Source organism: Amphiprion ocellaris, chromosome 15, assembly GCF_022539595.1.
Source record: "Amphiprion ocellaris isolate individual 3 ecotype Okinawa chromosome 15, ASM2253959v1, whole genome shotgun sequence".
Taxonomy (NCBI): Eukaryota; Metazoa; Chordata; class Actinopteri; family Pomacentridae; genus Amphiprion; species Amphiprion ocellaris.
The window spans coordinates 25,995,269-26,021,513 of NC_072780.1; the positions used below are offsets into that span (position 1 = coordinate 25,995,269).

Below are 26,245 nucleotides of genomic sequence, written 5' to 3' on the forward strand. Positions count from 1 at the left end.
CTTCTTTTTAGTGTCAAATAAATATCTGTATTTTGGCTGTAACTGTTGTTGTAGTAGTGTTGCAGTAAAAATACTTCATCCACACAGCAGAAGTATTTCTTGTGTAGTATCTATTGTCACGGAGCTGTAGTGCCGACCAATACGCTGCTTAATATTATATTATATATTTACCCAATGTGTGTGTGTGTGTGTTTGTGTGTGTGTGTGTGTGTGTGTGTGTGTCCAGAAGGAGTGCAGTGGAGGGGAGCTAATCCAGTAAAGTAACAGAGAACTGACAGAGTCAGAGGTCATTATCATTCACACACCGCCGAACACAACACACACACACACGCACAACACACACACTCGCAGTGCCCAACGCTTAATCTGCAGCATGTCCTACACACACAGAGACACGCACGGGACACACACATGTCAGATTCTGTTACACTGACACACACACCGCTTTTGTCTTGATATTCATAGTGCGCTATCGTTTTTTTTTTTTGGTTGTTTTTTTTTTTTTTTGCTGCTACTTCCTCTCTCATTTACACACGTGAAGCAATAAAAACACTCGTTCTCCAGTCCTATTCTTCTTCTCTCTGCACACCCTCTCAACAAAACCAAACCAACAACAACCCACCCACACACACACACACACACACACACACACATAGACACACACACACACACACACCAGATGGGTCTTAATCTCCTGTTGCCATAAACAAACACAAACCATTCGAAGAAGCAGACAGAGAGACCACTGTATGTCGGTGTAACTTCTTGTCGTCTAACATCCTGTTAATTCCTGCGACGACGTCGAACATAACTCCTCTGAGTCCCCCACACACACACACCCACACCCACACCCACACACACATACAGAGGCATCGGATTCGGACAGAGACGAGCAGAAAACAAGCTAATGCAGCACAGATGTAGGGTTGATCGGAGGCCTTTGCTTTCAATGCTGCTCTGCTGATATAGACATGTTTGCTCTGTGACAAATATTGGATACAAGTCAGTGTGGTCACCTTCCCCTCAACCAGAAAATCAGCTGAAAAACCCGCAGTGGCTCTCACATGTTCTTGGTGTTTGATTTTTCAGTTGTGATCTCTGGAAACCAGTTGTCACGCCGGAAGCTGCTAGCTCAGTCTAGCAGTTTGGGCTTCGCAAACACAGGAATTAAAAAACTCAAAAGCCGAAGCATGAGTCAAGTTAGCATCTGTTTCACTAGCATTTGTAGCTCAATGGGTTTCCTCATTTACTTGTTTAGCAGAAAGAAGTAAATGAAGAAGCATATTTCCTCATTTACTGAAGCATATTTCCCGACAACAACAACAATAACAACAACAAAAAGAAAGATTCTTATGTTCCCATCAGGCTTTTGCAGATGCTAATGTTAAAGCTAGTGCAGTGTGGGAGTATTCACACATGACTATAACTGGCCTTGTAGTCACACCACATAAATAGAAGCCACCCCTTAAATAACCTGTTTTTATCATGTAACATAGCTGTAAAGCTTCAATGAAAAACAACGACTAGAAACCAACAGGAAAATTGTGTATAGTTCATTTTTAATAAGCTAAACTGCCTAAATTAATGTTATTAATGGATTCAATGAGATGTAGCTGTTAACATCGGAGGCCTTGCTCCAATTTTGCTGCCACAGACTGTATATAAAATATGTAAATATCACCTATTTGTTTGCAGACTACTGTTTTAAAGACTCGATTTTGGAATTTTGCTCTATCTTGGACCTTGGAAATTGGATGTAACAAGCAAGCAGTAGATCTGACCGAGGACTTGAGGATAAAGCACATGCTAATACCAATCACAATGTAGCCGCATCCCCCCAAAATACTGTGCTCTATTTTACTCTAAATGGTACCATAATATACAAAATTACCACCATTCTGTAATGACAGACTTGAAAGTAGTAGTTCAGACTAGGGATGCACAATATATCGGCAATCACATCGGTGCGATTTTCCCGCATGTAAACGCGCCGCATCTGAAAATCATATGGATGGCGGGCGGTCACTAGCGGGCCACAACACTGTCACATGACAGCGCTCAAGCTTCAGCAGGCCACTATGTGGTCACATGACAGCGCCTTCAGCTTGAAGGTCCGGTGGAGGAGTCGGATAAACAAAGCGGCTCGGCCGCAACTTTTCTCTTTTATTTCAAAAATATGTTAGCAAAAAGTATTTCTGAAAGCATTTGACGCGAGAAATAACTTGTGCAGTAGCTGAATCTGTCCTCATTTTAGGTCAGCGACGGCTAGTTTAGATGTTTGAGGACAGTTTCATGATGCGTGGGATCTCCGCACGCTGCATCAAATTTGCATAAAGTAGAAGTCAAGTCTACTTTATGCAAATGAGCTCCAGGTAAACACACCGGATCGCAGCTGGAAACGCACCGCAACCAGACCAGCATGCAACATGCGGTGTGCTGTTATGTGACAATGTTGTGGCCCGCCGTTTACAATAGTGGAAAATCAAGGCTTTCGACAGTTAATGAAGCACATTGAACCCCGCTATGACCTTCCAAGCCGGCGGTACTTTTCGGATGTTGCTCTCCTAGCTCTGCACAATGTGGTAGCCGCACACATCCACAAGATGTTGGAGACCAGTGTGGATCACATAAGCTTTACTTCGGACATCTAGAGCTCTGACGTCAGTTAGATGAGGATGTTAAGCCTCACTGCTGAATGATTGATGACTTCAAAATAAAAAAGTTGTGTTGAAGGCAAAAGAATTCCCCAGTTCACACACAGGGACTGCCATCGCTACTGTGTGTGACATTATGTTAGCACTATGGAAAATACCGAAAGAGAATGTGCACGTCGTGCTTTGTGATAATGCACGAAATATGAAGAAGGCTATGGACCAGTGTGGCGTTAATAGCTTGGGCTGCATGGCATTCTACAGAAGGAAGCGGAGAGGATGATGTGTAGCAACTGCCATAGAGAAACCTAAACAGGAAGACACAGGTGAACAGCCACAACAAAAGAAGATGCGTGCAGAAAGTGATGGGGGTGAGCATTCGTTGCTGGACATGTATGATGAAATTCTGGAGGAGGAGGAGGAGGAGGAAGATACAGGAGGACAGGGAGGCCTGACAAGCCTAACAGTTGTACAAGTATGTTCATACCCAAATTTGTATTCAAATAATCAAGTCTGTAAATTCTGTGTGTGAAACATTAACATTCATCCATCCATCATCTATACACCGCTTAATCCTCATTAGGGTCGTGGGGGGGCTGGAGTCTATCCCAGCTGACTTGCAGGGGACACCCTGGACAGGTTGCCAGTCTGCCACAGGGCTACATATACAGACAAACAATCACACCTGCATTCACACCTACGGGCAATTTAGAATGATCAATTAACCTCAGCATATTTTTGGACTGTGGGAGGAAGCCGGAGTACCCGGAGAAAACCCACGCATGCACAGGGAGAACATGCAAACTCCATGCAGAAAGATCCCGGGAAAGCCGGGACGCGAACCAGGGATCTTCTCGCTGCAAGACGAAAGTGCTAACCACTACACCACTGTGCAGCCCACATTAACATTCATTCTCTAGATTTATTGTCTTTAATGTTATAATGTCCTAATAATGACATAATCTTCATGATCTGTATAGTTACATACATCTCAATATTCCTGTAGGTGCACAGCTATCTGAGTGAGCATCCCATCACTAGAACTGAGAGCCCACTGCAATACTGGAGGGCCAACATGCCCTTCCCTGGCCCGGGCAACACGCAAGTACCTCTCAGCTCCATGTACAAGTGTGGACAGCGAGCACTTCTTCTTTGCTGCATCAAATGCCGCAGATGAAAAAAGAAATAGGATCACATGCGAAAAACCTGAAATCTTTGTAAAGAAAAACCTACCTCTGCTTAAGTAGGCCAAGATTTAATCTTACAGTGGGGAGGAGTATGACCGTTTCAGTGTTTGGGACACTTGCCATAGTTTGACAATATTAGGCCTATGCAGCTTGAGAAATGTGCACAGACTGTAGCACAAAATTTGCACATCTCTTCTCAAAATATAGTCAGGATGCATTTCCTTTATATTTGATATTGCTGCTATTTCACAGATGGTTTTACTTCAATGGTCCTGGACTTGATGTTAAACACGTTGAAATATGTTTTACTTGTGTTACATAATAAAGAAGACTATGGGGTCTAATTTGGTATGGTCTTCTTTTGAGTAGTTTTCAGGTTCTCACAGTGCTTACTTATACTCATTTTTCAGTGTGGACAAAATTTGAATATCAACATTGGTAATATCGCTTATTGGCGATATCAGAAATGTTAATATAGGTATTGGCCAGAAATTTTAATATCGTGCATCACTGGTTGAGACTATACAACCATCAGGAAAATGTGTACTGAGGTAACAGATTAATGGAGAATTTTCTTATGTGTTCATACAATTGAAATTCTTTTCGAAACTAAGTCAGCTGCAACCTGCTGGCTGTTAGACAGAATGCAGTTAAATCACCTGCATGTTACTGTGACTCACCTAATGCAGACTTCATGCAAAAACTATAATTTCTGCATCTTCAAAATCCTGTTTGCTATGGAAAACTACCACAACCTGAGGAAACACAGCCTGCAATTCAGTTGACAAACCAAATTTTTGTTCCAGCTGTCACTAATTCATTCCAGTTGCACCAGTTGCAAAACATGTAGAATCAAATGATTATGACAAAATATGATTTTTAGCTTGGGTTTGCTTAAATTTCCTTACTTTATAGGATATGGCAGATGAGTAGTTGGACTGTTGGAAAGTTAAACATCAGATGCTTCTTGTTTTGTTTTGTTTTTTACAGTTCCTGGTTCTAGTAAATGGTGCAATTTTGTGTATTTTACACTTTGACATGACTTTAAAAGTTGCCAAGCTTACAGTAATGAAGTTCTTGCATTTCAAAACCCACAAGACTCTCATGGATACCTTACTGAATTTGCTGCAAAGTACAGTCGTCACAGATTTGTCCTGCTCAAGAAGGAGCACACACCCTGCCTACAGACCGACACTAGTGCTGTCTAGTTACAGAGGGATTTATTGAATCACTGCCACAATCCGCCAGGTCTACAGTTACTAAAGAGGTTGAAAGGTTGAACCCATCGACCTCAGAGGAAGCACTCTGGAAGATAAGTTTCTACACATGCACCGCTGCTCCGCTGTAACTCCTCTCACCCCCCTCCAGGGAAGAATTACTTGGAAAGAATCAAGATGTTTTTACAAAGAAAACAAGCGCTGGCCTCTCAGAGAAGATTAACAAGTGTAATGCTGCACAGATGTAGGCTCGGTGCAACTCCCACACTCTGCTCGCCGCTCTGCTGAAGGAGCAGCTGGGAGAGTGTGGCAGCATGAAGGTAACATATACAAACAGTGACCCATCAGTCGGTGTACACAATCACACTGCACCGCTGCCTCTCAGAGCACATCATTAAGGATTATTTATTTTATTCTGGCGAATTCTACTTCTGCTCGTGATTTACTGCATTTCCCAGAATTCCTTTCATCAAATGCAGAGACTAGTGCGTGAATCCTTCAGCTGAGAGAAATATTTCTTACCTCTGCAAAGTACCAACTGAATAACCTCAGTGCTGCTCAACAGAGAAGTCTCGGAGCCTACCAGATTATTGAACAGTTTTTTTGGAAAAGAAGCCAAGTAAGAGCCGTGAATGAAGTTGCAGAAAATTCAAAAAGTTTGGTGGTTGTGGTCTCTAACAAAACACTTCAGTATAACTGATGTAACAAATGCAAAATCCAACATGAACCAAAAAAAAAATATTCTACAAATTTTAAACTACATGATAAAACCAGGAGGAAGTGGATGTCCTATACCTTCCAATATAGTTGGTTTGGAGCTAGTTGGTTTGACAACTTGACCCTCAGAACCTCTAGCAGTTTTTTTTCCCTGCTCCTGTCACATTTTTACCACTGTGTTCTCATTTTTTACTACAACACAAACTCCTGCACCTCTATGGAAACAGCATGGCTAGAAGTAGAGAGAACTCCAATATAACAAAGTCGCAATGCTGCAAGTCATAAAAAAGAAAGAAAAAGAAGTGGAATTTTTTAATTGAATTGGAAAAAATACTGGAATTTACATTTCTCTAAGTGCCCACAGATGTTACCAACACTGGGAAAAAAGTAGTAGGTGTTTAATGTTTTACATTGTTAGAATCTCTACAAACTTGATGCTTTTCACTCTACTCTGCTCATCTACTCGTAAAAGATGTTTCACCATGCTGAATGTATCTTCTAACAACAGGTTGGCAACTTACTCCTCTGTGTACAGTTTATGAGTCATGCTGCATTTACTTCATTGATCAAGTATGCTTTATTTTCCTCACTGTCTCTCTTTTCATCTCCTCTTTGCTTTGCATACACACAGCCTGTTCATTTGAATTTTTGTTACTGTTGGTTGCAGCTCAGTCAGGCAGGTCTTCTCATCTGTGCTAAGGAGAGCAAAAATGTTGTTTTAAAGATGATTTGGTGCAAATCACATTTTATGTAAACAGCTACTTAGTATAAGAAATGTAAAATAATGTGTTTTTGTTTAAATATCACAATTTAAACATAAGATTTGGTTATTTTTCCTGACAAAAGTTTGTTATCGAGTGGAAAGTTGAAAATTCTTTCCATTTTTACAGTTTCTGGCTGATAAATAGAAATCATTTTGGCAATTTTTAAAAGACAACAGGTCGTACAAACCCTCTGGCTACTCCAGTGGTTCAGAGGGTAACTCCTAATGCTACAGCATCGACTGACAACAATAGTGTGCTTCCACTTTTGTGTCAGTAGTTTGTGTTTGGCCCTTTGCTGCCTCATTATGGCAACCACCCACCACTGTCCCATACAGAAATGTTTTTTCCAGTTTGGTGTAGAAGAGTTTGGGTGAACTCTGACCTCCAGCACCTCTATGAACTATGAACCAGGCGTTAAGAATCTGTATCCCACTTTTGTACCAGAACAGAAAGTTACTTTCTCACTGTCTTTGAGATATGTAAACATGTTTTCTTTCCCCCTACAAAGTTCTGACATGTTGAATGCATTAGCAAAATACAAAATTTCAACGTGAATAAAATTCGTCTAAAGTGCCAAAAATTTGATGTAAATTTGCAACTAAGTGTTCAAAGTAAACAATCTTACAAAACCATTCAACATTCAATGCTGGCTCTGGATAGTTGAGAGTCTGAGGTTCAGTACTCGGGTCGACACATTGGATACATTTCACCAATTTTCCACAGCAAGAATAAATATACGTCAGACTGCTAAAAGAACCTAAACATGTGAAATGTGCTGCCAATAGTTGTGTAACAGCGTTCAGGGTGGATTTCTCCTTCAGGCATACACACAAATACTCGGTCCAGGTCTGCTTGTTTTGACCCTTGAGGAGGATTTTTGTGGAAAATTCATGCAGCACTAATGCAAAATAGACTCTCAAAAATCAAACACACAAAGGGAGAATGAACAAGGGTAATACTGTACAGATGGAGCCATGGTCCAAATCCCACTTCACTGCGCTCTCTACATTGATATTGTTTCATGCTTTGACAGAAAAACCAAGCAATTGGGAGGGGAGTCGAATTCAGTGTCAACCCAAACAAGCTCCAATCTTCACAGGATTATACAACCCATACTGGTACTGTGATGAAAACCATGTTGAAGTGGTGTCAGGAAGAAAGCACCGCCGTATTGTTACAAGAAAAATCAACAAATGCAGCGTTGCTGTGATAGAAGATTTTATGGGCTGCACTCTTTCCTCTCTGTTACACCACCTCTGTCATCGGGGAATTGTTTGGAAAATCCTGCAGTACAAATGAATTGTTGGAGGATTCTTTTTTAAATCAGAAGTGTCTCCGTGCTCCTCCTATCCTTTCTCTCATCTCTCCATCCATACTCAACCCTCCTCCGCCCTAAACTCCCCGTCTGCAGTCCCTCAGCGGGACCTCTCAGGATTCAAGAAGCCAAATTTAACTGTTCTAAAAAGACCTTTTTTAGACACTACTCTCAGTCAAAATACAGAAACACTGAGGCAGAACCCAAACAGAGAGTCAAGGGACGTCAGAGCAAACTGTACAGGAGTGCTATGATTTCCCACGTTTGTCTCGTTGAATTGATGCTCCCTGAACAAAAAGGAATACATGTTGTAGAAAATCCGTGTCCAGTTTCTACAATCAATCTTCACTGTCACACTATGTCTGACCTCTTAGACAGGAGCAGGAAGCACAAAATTACAGAGATAATCTGAATTTGGTAAAAAATCAAACCAGCCTCGACATATACCAGTCTATTATCCGATTTGTATACACTGCATATTGTAATTTCTTATTCATTGGGAAGCTATGACAGCTTTAGCTCTATGTAATTCTCCTCTGTCAAGCTCTACAGCAGACAACTGATCACACTTCTATTGATTTCCTGGAATAATTGAAGCACAGAACTGTTTTCTGCTCTACGCAATGACGTGAAAGTCAATAACTTTAATGAAATCCTCCCCATTCTTTGTGACAGAACTTGAGCTTCTAGGATGTGAATAAGAAAAATCTTGCGAGGAAATTTGTTGCTCACAAAATGAACTGTTTTGCTGTGGTGGCAATGGGAAAAAAGGTGTGAACAGTAGAGGTTGGTGAACAATTTATAATTTTGTATCCAGGAGTAGCTGCAGTGTGGACAACAACCAGCAGGTGGAACGAGCGAGCAGTCGACGCACTTTTAATGGTGTCCACAAGCAATTGGAATGCACATTATGGTCGAAGGGTGTATTTTCCTAATGCAGGACTCAGACTCTCTGCTGCCACATAGAGTCTGCAGTTATTAAGTATAGCCTGCAACTAACCTAACTTTTACCATGGTGGCATCGCTGCTATAACATGACAGGAAGTGTGTTCTGAACCCGTTGCAATTACAACCCCCCCCAAAAAATCACCAAAATAAAACAGTTTATCAGACAGAAAGTGTAGGAGCGTGTAGAAAAATTGGATTTTCTACTTTCGGATAGTTGTTGATCTAATCTTGCGGGACTTTCGGTTTTTTCAGGACATTTAATCAACTCAGGTGGTGGAGCTGGTTGTCCACTAAGTGCAAGGTTGGTGGTTTGATCCCAAGCTCCTTTTCATCAGTCTTTGAAGTGTCCTTGTGCAAGACACCGAACCCAAAGTTGCTCCTGATCACGTTCAAGTATCTTTCATGGCAGCTGTATTGCCATTGGTGTGTGTAAATGAATGAATGAGAAGGTAGTGCAGACCATTTACCATTTATCTAACCTTAAAATTGAGTCATTTCATCAAAATCCCTTTATTCTACATTCGCTCAATTAAGAATTTAAACTGTTGGAACAAACCAGCTTCTGTAAAAAAACAAAAAATTTAACGCTTTTGGTTGGAACCATGAAGCCACAACTGACTCAGCTCAGACCAACAGTCACATGATGACATTTCAGAGACTTCTAGGCTTAACTGCAGGCAGTGTTTTCACAGAGCAATTAGGAGACAAGTATGGGAACAAATTGCAAATGTAAGTAAAATATCTATGGTATTTAGAGTCAGTTTTCTTTCCCAGTATTGTAACACCCGTGATATGACATTTTTGCATACTGACACCTTTTTGATTGGTCTGTTTTGTAATGATTTATGGCACTGTAACTATTATACTGCACAGTTGTATTGACAGAGGAGTGTCTCTCTACTTCTATCCATGGTGGTGGTGTTTCCATAGAGGTGCAGAACTTTATATTGCAGTGAAAAATGAGCCCACAGTGATCAAAAATGTGATAGGAACAACTGAAACCAGCAATACCACAAACACGGCCTTCTACATGGTCCTTCTACATGGTCTTGCCTTAATGTTGGTTGCCTTGATTAGCCAGTGTTTTCAGGTTTGTTAGTACCACAAGTCTTGGTTAGCCCAGTTTAACCTGCAGGAGTTTTATTTGAAGGTTGTGTAACAAGTTCTCCGAGTCTCATGACGTCTTCACTGCCGAAATAAAGTAGGAAGAAAATCTGTCAAACAGCCAAGAATGATGACTGCCACAGATGATATGATGGTGACAGAATACAGTGAAGTCCTCTGAAAGTCTTTTCCTCAGACACAAGACACGTGTAAAGAGAATGTCCTCTTCCAATCAGGCTCAAGTTATATTTGGGGTCACTTTTAATGCAAACATCACTGTGAATGCCCTGCAGGAGACACAGTTGGAAAATATGCACATAATGCAGCACCTATTGTTCCACCATTAATCTCCAAACAGCTTCAGTGCTGCTCGTCACAAGAGACGAGGAACGTTCCTCCAAGAGACGACTGTGATGGAGAGGGTTAACACTTGGCTCTAAAATATCCCACAAGTGTTCAGTTCATCATTCCCATAACCATTCAGAGAGCCATCGCATTTATTTACATTTTTTCTCTGGTTTGTCATCCATTACTCTCAATATTTCCTGCTGTCTGCTGCAGTTATTATGAAAGTTGTGAAACCATAAATGGGCAGAATAAGGAGAAAAAAAAGAACACCAGGAAATTAAATATTTGAGAATGAAAAGCCCATCTGTGTTCACTAAAGCAGGCAGTAAGCAGATTGTGCTTCTGAATGAATCAGAGTGGACATAAAGAGGAAAGAAACCACCAATTACGTGGGGAAAAACAACATCTCTAATTAGAACATCTTAGAGTGCGTACTCATCTTTAATTCTAGATGTTAAGGACCTCTGCTTATATTAAAAGCACTTGCAGGTATTGCGTAAATGCTGCCGTGCTGCCTCAGCCGCACTCTGAAAGAGCAGAAATGCTTCAGCTTGGTCTGCAGTGTAAATGCAGGTTGGGGAATCTTCCATAATGTTTACCGAGTTTACCGACTTGGCTGACGGCTGTGTTTTCTTATCCTCTAACAGAGAGGGTGATTTGACTGATGCTCGTAACAGATTGCATCACAGCAGGAGACGAACTAAAACGGTTTACGCACCGCAGCTCTCCCTAAACTGTCTAACAGTGGCAGCGCTCCACCTTGTAAATTTGGAATAGCAATTTTAGAAATTTCCCAGCAGTCTATCTCCAATTGGCCTTCACTGGGAGTACTGTTTGATATCAGTGGAGTATCGCAGCTTTGACTGAAGACCGCCTCTGAAGAGCAGAAATATGATCTCAGCTTTGTGAAACCAAACACGCACCTGAGCACATTAAAATCTGTTTTTATTCATAACCCAGGTAGAGCACCAAGGTTTCTCCTTCCTCATTCACTCAGGGCACTTAACGCCTTAACATGATTTCATCCATGTCATATAAATGCGGACACTGCTTTGACCTGCACTGACAGAACAGAATTACAAGCACAAGATAATCCAGCTCTTTTGGTCAGATATCAGCACAGAGCAGAGTTAGTCTCATCTTGTTTTCTAATAGCAGTATATTACTACAATTAAACTGACAACATGCCGATCACAACTTCCAGTGGTGTCAGTTTCATCATTTTCACTGCAGCAAAGGACGTTTTGAGTTTCACAGTTGAATATGCAAGAGTTTGAACAGAAATACATTATTAGTATAGCAGCAAACAACCACCTGCTTTGTAAAGACCCAGTGGAATGGATCTTTAGCCATTGATCTGAGCTTCTATGTTCTTTGTTTTAGAGTGGGCCTGGCCATGTATTCATGGTAGTGCAGTTGAGTCTCTCCCGTTAAAACATTGCTGGCCATCCTGGTGCCAATAAACACATAAAGACTGACTTCTCACACCGCAATGGAAAAGCAAAAGTGCAGTCAATAGTTCAATCAGTGGTCTAAAACCCACCTTCTCTACTGCAAGCATGTAAAATGTCAAAAAATAATTGTTTAATCTGCTTGTTTGTATTCATCAATCTAAAAAGAGGCTTACACTGTGCGTTGTAATCATCCCTCTGAAAGTCAAGCAATTTCTGGGCGTTTTTTTTAGTAGTATTCAGTAAGTAATTTTAATAAAACATCACAATTTTAATCTTCAGATTCAACAGCACATCACAGATGAGCAGTTCAAGGACCACCAGAAACAGAACAACAGTTTTTTTTCTTTTTTACAGTTTCTGCTTCTGATAAATTGTGTCATTTTGGTAAATTCGTGAAAATAACAGACCTTTCAAGCCCACCAGTGGGTTTTGGAGTTCAAAGGGTTAAAATACAGAGTTCACAGGGTTATGCTGTGGCACAATGGACTGAACAAACCACATCTAGCCAGCGACTTCTGCTCACCTACCTATCAAAACCTCAAGGAAGTGCACATGCCAAGTGCTTTATTACTGCATTTCCATAGTCGAAGATTTCCAGAAGACAGGTTTTAAAAAGGCCTGTTAAAAATCAGGGCAGCAGGGACTCAGACATTTTAATTTTACTCTCTAGTATGAGTCAAACTCCGAAAACACTGCATTCTTGATTTCCCACAGCACCTTTCATTAGACCCCCTCTGGCCTAGATGTAGACATCATCACAGATATTTTTTTCAGACTCGACAAAACTTCTTCAGAACCACACAACAAATGAAAGAACAATTTTGATCAATAAGCTGATCTTCATGTCAAAAAATATCAATGGAATGCATGTCTTGTTATACTGCAATAATTATAGATAGTACAACTGCCAATTTCATTTATATCATACATGTAACAATAATATGTTTTAACTATTGTGTCTCGGACCAAATCTGCATCCTTGAAAACTTCTCTCCCCACCACTGCCAAACTTTGTGTCCTACTATCTGAAACTGTAAAACCAATTTCTATCAATTTCAAATGGAATTTCTCCTGCAATTTCTGACAAATGCATCTAAAAATGGAGTACTTTGTTGATCATTAGCAGGAGGGCTAAACATGGGTCATTTGGGTGCTTTCTTCTGCTGCAATTAGCTTGTTTCCCTTCTTCATTTTGCACAGAGCAACCACATTTTCTTCAACTGTAATTGGATTAGTTACCTTTAAAATCTCCACTTCTGCTGTCACTTGAGCTTTTAAAAACGTGCAAAATGTGCACTTTCCTGACACCTCCCTTGAAAAAAAGGGAAAAAAAAATCAATTTTGAAAATATTTTTTTTATTTTTGAGGAATATCTCTTGAGTGGCACTTAACAAAATTGAACAAATGTGTTGCAGATGGATGGGTTGGTGGGTGGGTGGTTGGGTAGGTGGGTGGGTGTGTGGATGGATGGGTGGGAAGCTGTGAGGCAGATCTACCTTCCAGACTAAAACAGTCTAACACTCATTACTCTGAAAAACACTTGACTTCATCATGGCCTCAATTATGTGGTGGTGGATAAACTGCAGTGTTACTGAGCTGCTATCACCGGACGGCGGTGGGTGGGGTGTTTGTTCGAAATCCAAAAGCTGTGTCTGGAAGGAAAGTGTGTGCTTGTGCAGCTTAAATCCTGACCTCGTTATCGTTTATAGACAAGATTCCTGAGTGTCTTTGAGTCAGAGAGACACCCACAAGAACTCACACAGCAACTGTCTCTTATGAGTTATTCTAGAAGCTCAGATGAAAAGTCCTGCTAATATGCAATGCTGTGCAAAGGTTTTCAGGAAGGTTGTTGATTCATTTTGAAGCAAGACAACAGCCGCAAGAAGAACAATGGTCCCTGAAAGTGATGCTCAGAACCCACAGAGTCCTGATCTCAACACCATGGAGTCAGTCTGGATTACAGGAAGAGACAGAAGGCAGATATTGTTTTTTATCTTTGCTACAGCATCCATCCTTCTATTTTCTTCCACTTATCCAGGGTCGGGTCTCTGTGGCAGCAGGCTAAGCAAGGCTTTCCAGATGTTTCTCTCCCCAGCAATGTTTTCCAGTTCCTCCTGGGGGATCCTAAGCTGTTCCCAGGCCAGATGAGATATTTATTCCCTACAGAGTTCAGGGTCTACCTCGAGGTGCCCCCCCCCGTCCCCCCGCTGGATTAGCCTGACAAACCTCCAAAGGAATGTGCCCAGGAGGCATCCTAATCAGATGCCTGAACAACCTCAACAGGCTCCTTTTGGAACTCTACTTCTGAGCTCCCTCTGGATGTTTCCAGCTCCTTATGCTATTTCTAAAGCTCAGCTCAGCCACCCAACAGAGGAAACTCATTTTAGCAGCTTGTATCTTATTCTCTCAGTCACTACGCACAGTTCATGACCATATGTGAGGGTTAAAACTTAGAATGACTGGTAAATTGAGTTGATCTCACCACGATGGTCCAGTACAAAACCCACAGCTGACACACCGATTGATCTTTTCATCTCCATTTCCACTTGACCTGCACCTTTATTCTGCAAGCTCAACTCTAAAGTTTTGTTTATCAATAAAACAAATGTAGTATGACTAAAAAACAGTATAAGGAGGAGCAGGATAGTAGCAAGTTGTTGGAAGATACATTTAGCACAGTGTAATATTTTTTTTGAGTTGATGTACAGAGTGGTGTTAAAACCTGTTTGTGAAAACTGTAAAAATGTAAGCAGAAGGCACTTTGTCTGGATTGGTAACACTTAGAAAAATGTCAGACATGTTAATTTCAGGTTTTTTTTTTAGGTTTTTGTGAAGTAAATAAATTCCGCATTAGTTTCTTTCCCCAATTATGATTAACCTACATTTTCGCTGTTTCCATAGAGGTGCTGGATTTTATATTGCAGTGCAAAATGAGCTCACAGTGAGGAAACTGCTTGTTCACAACTTTACGCAAAAACAGCACATTTTCAGATTAATAAAAGTGCATTTCTTTTCTTTTGCTGTCTTAAGTTGAAACTGTAATACACACATTTGGCTTTTTCCTGATATTTTCTTAGACAAAAACAATAAAACCAAGAAAATGACTGGTAGATTAATAGCTACTGTTAGTAGAAAACCTGCTATACCTACTGTACTTTAAATACAAGCATGTTTTGACTATTTCACCATATAGACCGACACGATCCATCTGTTCTTATTGTTTCAGACTTTAAATAAGCAAAGTGTAAAGTGAGGCATGATAACTGCACTCAAAATATCAACTTCAATAAAGTCACTCGGTGCATTTTGAAATTAACTCTGTCATTTGTGTCTGTTGCTTCTTCAGCGCACGCTTCTAGAAATTCAGGATCTAGATGGCAATTTGCAAAATAAGAACAACAACAACGGGGGGAGTTTGGATCCGTACACAGATTTCGGATGACACATTTCTCAACTCAGAACACCCACAACCACACAACATTTCACAGCAGAGGGAAGAAGGAGAGAAGGGAGAGAGAGAAAAAAAAAACCTAAAAAGTTAAAAACTTAACACCCGAGACCTCAGAGGAAGAGCTGAAATCACAGACAACCACCAAGCAAAACAAGTGAATCATCAACGAGTAAAATGTCTTCTGCTACAACAACCAGCCACCGCAACGGCTCCGGCGCTGGTGTGTTGGTGGAAAACACACTCCGAAATAAAAAAAGAACTAAAAAAAAAAAAAAAGGAAAGACGAAAGGTGTTGTGTTGGTGAAGTTTAGCAGCAGCAGTAGCAGCAGCAGCAGCAGCAGCAGGGCTACAGCTTCATAGTGAAAGAGGCGAGCAGCAATCTGCCCGGCCACACTAGCTGCCCACACACACCTCCTCCACAGGTGTGTATATCTGTGTGTGGATTTTTCGGGTGAGTCATTCCTCTCCCACGTAGTCAATACCTCCAGCAGCGGTTGTGGAGATCCCATCAGCCCTCGCGCACTACCTGCACTGCTCCTCACTCTCCCACCGCTGGTTCAGATTCCCGCCGCCGTGCAGATTTTAAGGCAAGCGCACAGCATTTGGAGGTAACAGATGGCGATTTTATGAACAACAGTATGATCAGAGAGTGACACAACATTAGGGCATCACATTAATCGCGCAGTCTTTGTTTCCCACAATTAATAAACAGACATACCAGGAACATTCAAACATTTAGATCTGCTGCTGATGATGACGATGTGAAGTGCAGTTAAATCTTTTGATCCTTTGCATAATTAAGATTAATGATCTCACTGACAACAGGAAACAAAATAGCATTGAGCAATAACTGTGCAGCCATACATACAGACATACGTCTCAGCGGTGATAAATCCCTTTCATTTTTGAAATTGTACAGTCTTTTTTAATCAGGTTTCAACGGCCTGAGGGCCATGAAACTCATTCAGCGTGAAAAACAACCGAGGAGCATCTCCATGCAAATAAGGACGAGGAGAAAAACCCACCGAATTATCAGGTGCAGAGCTGTTTCTGCAACCGCAGCAATGTGCCGTTTGGTGCTTCATAGCACCTTGGATGCAAATATTTTTAGCCGGGATGACCCATGTGCAAACTGCACCCATCACCCTGGCAGTGTTAGCATGGTGCTCCACCCCTTGAGCTTCACACAGCCCATTCAACAAAGCAGAAGGGCCGTGAAAACAAACCTTCCCGAGCACCCAGTGGGGCTGGCACCGGCCTGCAGGCTGGCTGCTTCCCAGGAAAATGTTGAAAAAGCTGACTGGACCGCAGCCAACTGTTGGTAAAATTTGGCTTCAGTTGGTCAGGTTTTCTGTACTAGCAAACCCTGAGAATGGCGACTATGATTTGGTGCTGGTGCTCAACTAGAAAAATCTCATAGACGCTTGAAAAACGTGAAAGCTGATTAAAGGAGATATAATATTTTTATTTCCAGATCTACACTTTAAAAAGTAATTAAAGGGACCTATTCCCACCACTTCAGTAAATGCACGGTTGCAAGCTAAAAAAAAAAATCTCATTTACAGATATAAACCTTTTTTGATAGGTTGGGTTGGCATGATGTTGTTAGTTGCATCAGCTTAGTATTGTGTGTTATTTTACCCCAAATTTCTGTTTAGCTAATTTAAAACTATACTCAGGTTGAGGTAGCTTGATAAAATTGGCTTGATTACTGAATTTTCTTTACCTTCAGTACAAGATTTGAAGTCCTCTCATCTCGCTTAACATGCCTGGACAATTTCAGACAGTTCAGACTAGGAATTGAAAATACCTTTGCCTGTAGAGGAAAAGCTAATTCCCTTAATTTAATGTTGTTTGTTGGCTGAACACAATTCAGGAGATGTTGTCTGGGACTCTACCAGATTTTTTTTTTATTATTTGCAGTTAAAAATCTTAAGGATCTTACAATGGGCCTTTATGCAGTCCCTCAGTTCACCCAGTCGGAAAGAAGATGTTTTAGCTACTGTTTCTCTAATCCACCGTTCCCTAAAAGAACAATGTCTTCTGATTGGCTGGCTTTGTGGAAGCCTTCGCTTGTGAGCACCACCACCTCCTGAATGGAGGTCCTGAGAGGAAACTGTATTTAACTTAATAAGTCACATAATCTCTTGTTCTTAAACGAAAACATCTCACATTTACCTCTACTTGTTAGATCCTGATTTCCACTCTGGAATATGCTGCAAAGAATACACCTTGATGTCTCTTTTTGGTAAACATAATCTTCACTACTTGCTTATTCTGTGGCTTAATGGTGGATTATGTCTTTCAACCACAAGCCATGCACAACCATTATCCTATATGTGCTCATGTTCACAGATGCATGAGTGAGAAATGTGCTAAAATCCAGAGTGAAATGGAAAACATTTGCTGTACTAAAAGTGACATAACTAGTATGACTGTATAGTCACTGCACCACTGAGAACATTAAATGTTTTTTATGACTCAAGTAGATATTTTTTTGAGAGAAAGTGTGCATACATTCACCATGACATATCTTAAATTAGCATTTAAACTAAGGTGATGTTAGTGCTAGGGATGTTTGTAGATTAATAAATGCTGTTAACAGTTTAACCCAATCAAAAACATGGTAAATGACAAGGAACCAATCATGGTACATATATGTCTGAAAATGTATTGTACATCAGTACCAGTAGTACCAGGTTATGCCACCTGGCTCTTACTGTTTTACACAAAAGCCACCCAAGGAATGGTAGTAGTTTTGTGTGGTAATTTAGCTAGTAAAGGGGCACCATGAGTAAGTCTTCTGCGACGCTTAATGCCTACCAGCCAGAGCTTACTAAGACTGCGTTACTGTGGCATAGTGGCTGATAATCATTGCCAAAGGAGCAGTCATGCCATGTGACATAAGGTGTTAGAGCAGCATGACTGTGAGCAAAGGAATCGATTAATCAATAACTGGTTGATAAGGTTGTCGAATTTCAGTCAAGAAATCTGTAGCCCTGGTTGTTCATACATGTAATTTTAATTCCAGATAGTCAAACTCTGCTATTAAGTGTAAAAACAGCTGCTGTAATGATCATTTTAGGAGTTTTCCGTTTGCTGCCACCAATCAGCACTGACTTTCGTATTCATCTCACCAGCATCACTTTCAGCGGACACAGAAGCTGCCTTTGTGGTCCATGTTATTCATGTGAAAGACAAAAAATAAACGATGTTGATTGCAGAGTTGTTACTCTACAAGTCAGATTACAACAACCTACACAGCTGCGGCGATCTCATCCACACTTCCTCACCACTTTTGACACAATTTTTCTCCTCTTTCTTTTTCTAATTGGCTTGATTTTTCTTCCTCCAACCGTGGAGACAGCAATTATTGAGCCCAGGAACAGACCTGTTTGAATCACTGACTGAACAAAACGGTGGATGAAAACAGCCTGTATATAAAAGGGGTCAAAGGAGAATGGCAAGAATTGTGCGAGTGAGACACAATTAGGTACAAAACATTCAAATGTGAATATTTCAAACGCATATTTTTTTTCCACAACAGACGACCTCCATATGATACCATTGTAGTTTCACAGCTCCACTGGCTGAAGCCAACGTCCCACCATTGTTATGTATTTACTTGCACATGGACCAGTGTTTTATCCATGCCACACATGCAGATTAACATTTTGCTGTGAGGTTTTGTTGTAAATCCAAGCTGCCATCCTCAACACAGTGAGCTCCATGTGTTACAGAGCCAGGTTAGGAATTACTTTTTGATACTAAACCCTCTGAACATCGAGTACTTTCTAAATGTTTTTGCTCCTGTCACATTTTTACCCACTGTGTTAATTTTTCATCATAATATAACATCTGTGCAGTGTGACAGATTTAAGACCATAACATTAAATGGCTTTGATTACTTGTTTTACAAAAAAAAAAAGTTAAAATCTGTCCAACATTTTTCCAAAATGATTATCTTGATTTGTTGGCAGAATTGCAGTATTTTATTTAAAATGTTCTAAATATTCTATCCGGTTTTAAAAGGCATGCTATCTTTTAAAAAAATAAAAATAAAATAAATCAGCAAAATGACAACATTAATCAGAGCCAGAAACTGCAGAATCATCAGATTTTTGACCTTCTGTTGGTCCTTGAACTACTCATCCATGATGCTTTATTCCACAGAAAAACAAATAATTTTAAAACTTGCTAAAGAATAAACATTTTGCACCAGATTCTGTCAAAACGGCAGAACCCTAAAACCACTACTGACTCACCAACAGTCACAAAATTTTAAATTAAAAGAGTTTCAGCTGAACTGCAGGCTGTGTATACAAACAGCAGAGAGTAAGGATGAATTCAAAATCTAAGTAGTAAATGCTGATAGCATGTAGAGTCACTACATCTCTTTTTCCATTTGATAACACCTGTGGGCATGCAAAAATATTGAAAATTTTGATTTCAGTTTTTTTTTTCATTTTTGTTTTTAAAAAAAGTAATCAAAGAAATCGAGGTTTTGTTGCAAACCTTGTATTTTCAGCATATTTTTAATTATTAATTTTTCTGTTGAATGAAACATCACAAATGAGTAGTTCCAGGACCATTGGAAAGTCAGAAATCTGATGATTCTCTCCATTTTTACAGTTTCTGGCTCTGTTAAATGCTATTATTTTGCAGATTTTTTTATTTTTTTTTAACATGTCTTTTAAACCCGATTGCATATTTCAAGGCTTTTAAGTAAAAACTGTAATTATGCTTACAAATCAAAATAGTCACTTTGGAAAAATGTTGGACAGATTTTAACATTTTTTTGTAAAAGTGAGTATGACCTTACATCTGTGTCATTCTGCACAAAGACATTTTTGAGTTCTTTCTACTTTTAGTCATTGTTGTGCTGTTTCCAAAGAGGTGCGGGACTTTATTTTGCAATGAAAAATGACCCCACTGTGAGTAAAAACGTGACAGGACCAAAAAATGCCCAGAAACAGCTTGGAATCTACAGTGCATCCTTGTTATGGTATATTTATGCTGAAATGAAACTCTGCAGACCTCCAACGATAGCTCCAGATGTGATGACCGAAATTTTCAACATAAACTGCGTTGACTCTGTTGAAACTGGCTTTGTTGGAAAGTTTGTGTGCCGTCCTAAATTAGAGAACCGACAGCAGCGGGCGTCTGCGGCGGCTCTGACTACAAAGTGGGCTGAGTTTGATGCCGCGGGGGCACCAGAGGCTGTGGACGCTGCCATGTTTAAACCGTTACAGCCTGAACCTGTTGAACTGCTGCTTCCAGCCGAAGAGGAATCTACACTAGCATACACACACACACACACACACACCTCTACCTGACTGAAAAACCATCTCAGATTCTCCTCTTTCCTTCACCCATCCTGACTGTATTTACAATCCGAAGCCTCTTTTCTTTTCCTCAAGTATCAAATCTCCTTCCCTGTTCTCTTAAGTATCGTTTTGTTCTTTCTGCTGTCGGATCATTTGATACTTTGCTCTCAAATATGATTTTCCCTCTTCGCCCCGTTTGCCTCCACTTCCTCAAAGCAGCTCTCCCTCACTTTTTAAATTCCAGAAAGGCCACTGTGCAGAAAACAGGACCTCTGTTGTGAATTTTGGAAATTAAATGTCACATCTTTCAAAGGGCCCCTCTGACTTTTTCCCTGGAGCTACTTTCAGTACAAAAAGGTGTCATCCGAAAACCTCTCGGCCATCACTCGGCCCCCATTTCTTCTCCTCACCTTTAAAGTCACTTCACTTCTTTCATATACCCCACATTATCAGCCGTCTTTATGGAAGGATTTCTACAAGCTGTTTCAAGTCAGTGCAGTAAATTCTACTTAAGCGGAATAAGGAATTATTTATGAAGTAATACACGGTTGCATTTGGTAAACATGAAGAGAAGACAAACACACTTTAAACTAAAATCTCCCAATACAAACACAGAAAGTAAGACTTACACAGACTGCATTCAAGACAAGTAAATGTCTCGAAAGGCCTTGGATTCTGCCAAATTGTGTTTTTCATCCTCCTCTCATGCTTTCTAAAGGACGGAAGGACACCAAAGGGACAAAGGAGCCCAGAGACGTGAGGCTGGGTTTTATTTCACTTAAGTTCTCTCTTCCTGATGCACGAGAAGCAACTGCATCCGACACCAGTGTGCGATTTCTGTAAAAAACGGGGAAAACATCTGCGGAGTTGGAGCCGAAGACGATGAGATGATGTTAAAGTTGTCTGTCGGTGCTGGTTTATACATTCTGGGCACGGATTTTCACTGCTTTTTGTTGCATCTCTAATTGAGTGTATCAAGCATCACTGGGTGAGATTTTATCTCCTGGTAAATAGGAGCTGACATGAATATTTCCCCTCAGTTTCTTCTTCGTGGACCTCCACTGAGGATCTCTGCTTCTCCTCCTGGACTTCCTCTTCTGAGGCATCTGATCAGATTGAATCATCGCTGCCGACTGGGGCTCTGAACAAATCTCTGGGAGGTGCACCAGCTCGCTATGTCAGTCTACAAATGTGGAGTTTTTATTCTCCTACACTATAAATAGAGTCCAGAGTTTATCGTAGACTATTTTTGCACAGTTTTACTATTTTGTACATAAAGGCAGACATCTCTTCACACTAATGGTTTTAATCTATGAATTTAGGGATTATAATTTATATCAGTGATCTGTTTCCAAAATCTGCCAGTGGGTTTGAGAAGAAACAACAGTAAAACACCAAAATTACCTGATTTGTCACAGCAACAAACCATAAAAACAGAAAAATTCAACTACTCATCTGAGATGCGTTATTCCATCGGACAACTTTAGCAAATCAAAGTTTAAACTCTCAACATTTCATCAAAATCAATTTATTCTACACATCTTGGTTATAAACTTGGCAAAAATAAATTGTTTGCTCAAAATTCTGCATTCCTCGACACAACTGTGAAGCTAAAGCTGACTTAGCTGCAACCAGCAGCCACAAAATATAAACTGACAGAAATGGAATGAACTGCAGGCTGTGTTTACACAGATCAGAAAGAATACAAGTACAAAAACAAATTTAAAATGGCAGTAAAATATCTAATGTGTCTAGATTATTGCTAACACGTGGGCACTCTGACAAATGTTGTACATGCTGATTCTAGGTTTTTCCAATTTTTGTAAAACGAGAGAAAGTCAACTTTCGTTTGCTATTTTTTATGATTTTTGGACATTTTTGAGTTCACTCTACTTGTAGTCATGGTTGTGCTGTTTCCATAGAAGTGCAGGACTTTATATTGTAGTGAAAAATGAGCCAACAGTGACTAAAAATGCGAAAGGAATAAAGAAACGGCCAGAAGCTGTTTGGGGTTCAGAGGATTAAGGTTCAATAAACTGAGACAGGACTTCAGGTCGTCTCTGTGTTTTCTTCACGCCGCTCAGCTGTGGCCTGAGATTGACGCTCTGCGAAGTATTTGTTTAACATACAAGTGACCAAACATGTCAGCTAATTAATGTCCTGGCAGGATTTAAATATGCTTAAACACGCTGTATCCAAGTAAAGCTTTACTTAAAGACTAATTGATCTCAGCCTGCTACGGTTTCTAAACAACTTGTCTGTAAAATGAAAACAATAAAAAAATGTCCGAAGTGACGTCTTCATGCCTTGTTGTGCCCAACTAGCACTCCAAAAACTACAACTTGTTCAACTTACTATGACTTAATCACGTAAAAGAAGGAAATCCTCACATTTAAAAAGCTTAAATTCTGACATTTGGGCATGAATCAAAGGATTCATTAAATGGTGCCAACATGATTCTTATTACCTGACTTTCAGTACAGCATGGCACAGTAAAGATACGTCTACATCAGATTCCCATTTTGATTTTATTAAGCAAAAATTGCAAAAATTCTTATCTTGTTTCTTGCTGTTGATAGTATTTTCTGATTTATGGAGTAAATAAAACAGATATCCAAAATCCCATCTGTAAAAAACTCTAAAATGTCAACAAAATGCAACAAGTATAATGAAGCTGCTGTGGACCTGAACGCAAATTAATGCATTTTTATAGAAAAAATACTTTGCATATTCAACGTTGAATTTCAAAAAGTTTGTGATTCGAAAAATCATTGTCTTAATGTAAGTAATCAGTATGAAAGTTTTCATTGTCATTTCTGTTAAATTTCACCCTATTTACCACTTAAGGTAACTTCATCTCTTTTTCTGTTTTCACTTAGATACTGTCCAATTCTACGACCATGAACCTCAACTTTACCATTACATGAACTCATACAGCATCAACAAATGTTATATTTCATCTCTGAGATTAAAATTTATCTCCTAACATCGCATCATCTATCAAACGCTGTGGACACCAGCAGGAAACAAAGCCGTTCTTCACCAAAAACTTCATCAAAACTGACTAAACAACACAACAGTTCTCAGCCCGGTTTGACGGGATGGGAAAAAATGCATTCTGGGGTTTGAAGTTTGATTTGAAACACACATGGGGTGGACAGAGTCACAAAAACACAGACAGAAACTGAGATAAAACGTCAGCACTTACTTTACTTCCTCTGAGGGGGAGGGGCTTCACTGCAGGGGGCTGAGTCTTCTCGCTCGAGGCTCCTCCTCCTCCTCCTAAACGCTGTCCGTCCTCCTCTACCTCCCTCCTTCTCTGGATGATCCTCGGGCCGGCGGCACTCTGGGTAATCTCCCACAGGATCTGAAAGCGGGAGGACGAATCAAATGTTTTAATGTTGTGTAGCTGTGTGACTGTGTGTGCGTCGAATCGACGGATACGAACAGAATATGCAGAGGTGTTGATGGTTGTGTGAGAGATAGCAGGTGTTACTGAGTGCCTATGATTGCCTGATACTGTGTGTGTGTGTGTGTGTGAATGAAGGAGTGGTTTGAACCCAGTATGGGCCTTTAAAACTGCACCACAACTTGGCCCAAAAAAAGAGGCAGTAGTTACCGTGGCAACATGTGCCAAAACGGAGAAGGGAGGAAGCGACAAAGAGTCAGCGAGAGAGAGAATCAGAAGTGAGAGCAGCAGAGAGCGAAACACCAAAAAACACTTGTAGCAGCAGCAACGGCTTCGCTGTGAAGTTCAGTTTTCAACTTGTTTGTTGGTTCCATTAACAACCAATGAGAAGGCAGCTGGTTGACGTTACCAGAAAGCAACCTGTGATGGACAAAATGGTTGCTTTCAGTAAACCACAGTTCCCACAAATGTTCAGTTCATCCAGGTGGATTTTCACCAAGCAGACAGGCTGCTAAAAACTGCATAACCTTCTCAACATCAAAACCCACCAGCAGCTTTGAAAGGCATGTTATGTTTGAAGGAAAATGCCAAAATGACACCATTTATCACCCAGAAACTGTAAAAACTGAACAAACTGACAGATTTTTAACTGCTCAAAGGTCCTCGATCATTCTGTAAAAATTTAACCAAACCAAAGCTTAGAATCATGATGTTTATTAAAAATTTTCTATGTTTCATTTAAAAAAAAAAAAAAAAAATCATCTGCACAAATCAAATACTGCAAAAAATTCATGGATTTCCAGAAGAACTGCAAGCAGTGTGTATGGAAACAAATAAGAAAATGTTGTGAGAGTTGAACTAATCTGTAAAAAAATAAAAATTCTGCGCTCTTTGTTGCAACCATGAATCCATTAGTAACTATAAGCAACAGTCACATGACAAAACTTCAGGGAGTTTTTGGCCAAACTAGGCTGAACTGCAGGCTGTGTTTATGCAGAGCAGAGAGGAGACAAGTAGTAGCAGAGGTTTTTTTTCCATCATTTGCAAAACCCGTGAGCACTTGGAAAAATGTTGGACATGCTGATTTTAGTTTTCAATTGTAAAATGACAAAAATTACAGAAATGTAACTTTCTTTTTTTTTTTCTTTTTAGATGATTCAGAGGCATTAATACTCCAATGTGTTGCACAAGAGACATTTTTGAGCTTGCCCTACTTCTATCCATGGTTGTGCTGTTTCCATAGAGGTTTTGGAATTTATATTGTGGTGAAAAATGAGCTCACAGCGAGTAAAAATGTAACAGCAGCCAAAAACACCCAGGGTTCAGAGGATTAACCCGGTAGGAAGAGAAAACGAAATTTAAGTCACAAAATAAATCTCAGTTTCCTGTGTGAGTGAGTCCAAACTCCTTATACACTTTTACACGGGAGAAAGACTCACACATCTATCGGTATTGAATACCGAAGCAGGTGTTACTGAGGACACTTTGTGCACATCTCTAAGATGCCAGAACGTTTGACAAAATGGCAGAATCTGATGTCCCGGAAGTGAGAACAGGTTGTAGTTACAGACTGAGCAGCGAGGGGGTGTTTCTCCTTTGATCAAACATCCAAAAAAAAAAGAAATGAGTCCGACACAAACAGCCGCAAACATAGCTGACGTTACCTTCTCTTTATTGGGTGTCCATGCGTCATAGGAAAATCATTGCAATGGCACAGATCTCCCAAAAAAAAAAAAAAGTTCCAAAAAAAAAAAAAAACGGACAACCTGTCTTAACTTTTGCAGCACCGCAGACGAATCAAATTAGATCAAACATGACACCCTGCAGTATGACGTGGGGGAAGTTTTAACTTTATGCAAAATTCCTGGCGCTCAGATTGGCACCCAATGCCTAAAATAACACAAATAATGCCATTAGCAGGACCTGCTCGAGCACGGATATGCGACTGCGGTGCCAATCAGTCCTGCCAGCTTGTGCATGATTACAGTGTTCCACACTTTCACTTTCAAGACGGCGTTCTGCACTCGCACGAAATGAAGCACTACTTTTTTTTGTCATTAGAGTTCTGCTACTTTTTTAAATCCAAAGGAATCCAAGAGTATGACGGACATGTGGGAGAGGGAGAGTGAGCAAGCGAACAAAAGACGAGAAAAATTGGATTTCAACAAGGTTATTCTAAAAGCTGGAAAATCAGAGTGTGTTTCTCTCATCACAGGCAATCATCTTCATGTTACGACGACTGGTTGAAATCCAATTAATTGCTCATATAAGGTTGTGTGTATGTGTGTGCCTGTTCACATGATCCAATAAACTGCTGTTACGTGTTCATGTAACTGCATACACCTGAATCAAG

General features: G+C 40.2%; 1 protein-coding gene across 1 annotated transcript in view; it reads right to left on the reverse strand.

The window, feature by feature from the left end:
- Window positions 1–26,245, reverse strand: part of LOC111571910 (zinc fingers and homeoboxes protein 2-like) — a 155,690-nt gene that overhangs the window by 85,235 nt on the left and 44,210 nt on the right. Inside the window, exon 2 of the mRNA XM_023275323.3 lies at window positions 23,692–23,850. The gene's annotated coding sequence lies outside the window, so the exon portion shown is untranslated. The remainder of the gene's footprint in view (window positions 1–23,691; window positions 23,851–26,245) is intronic.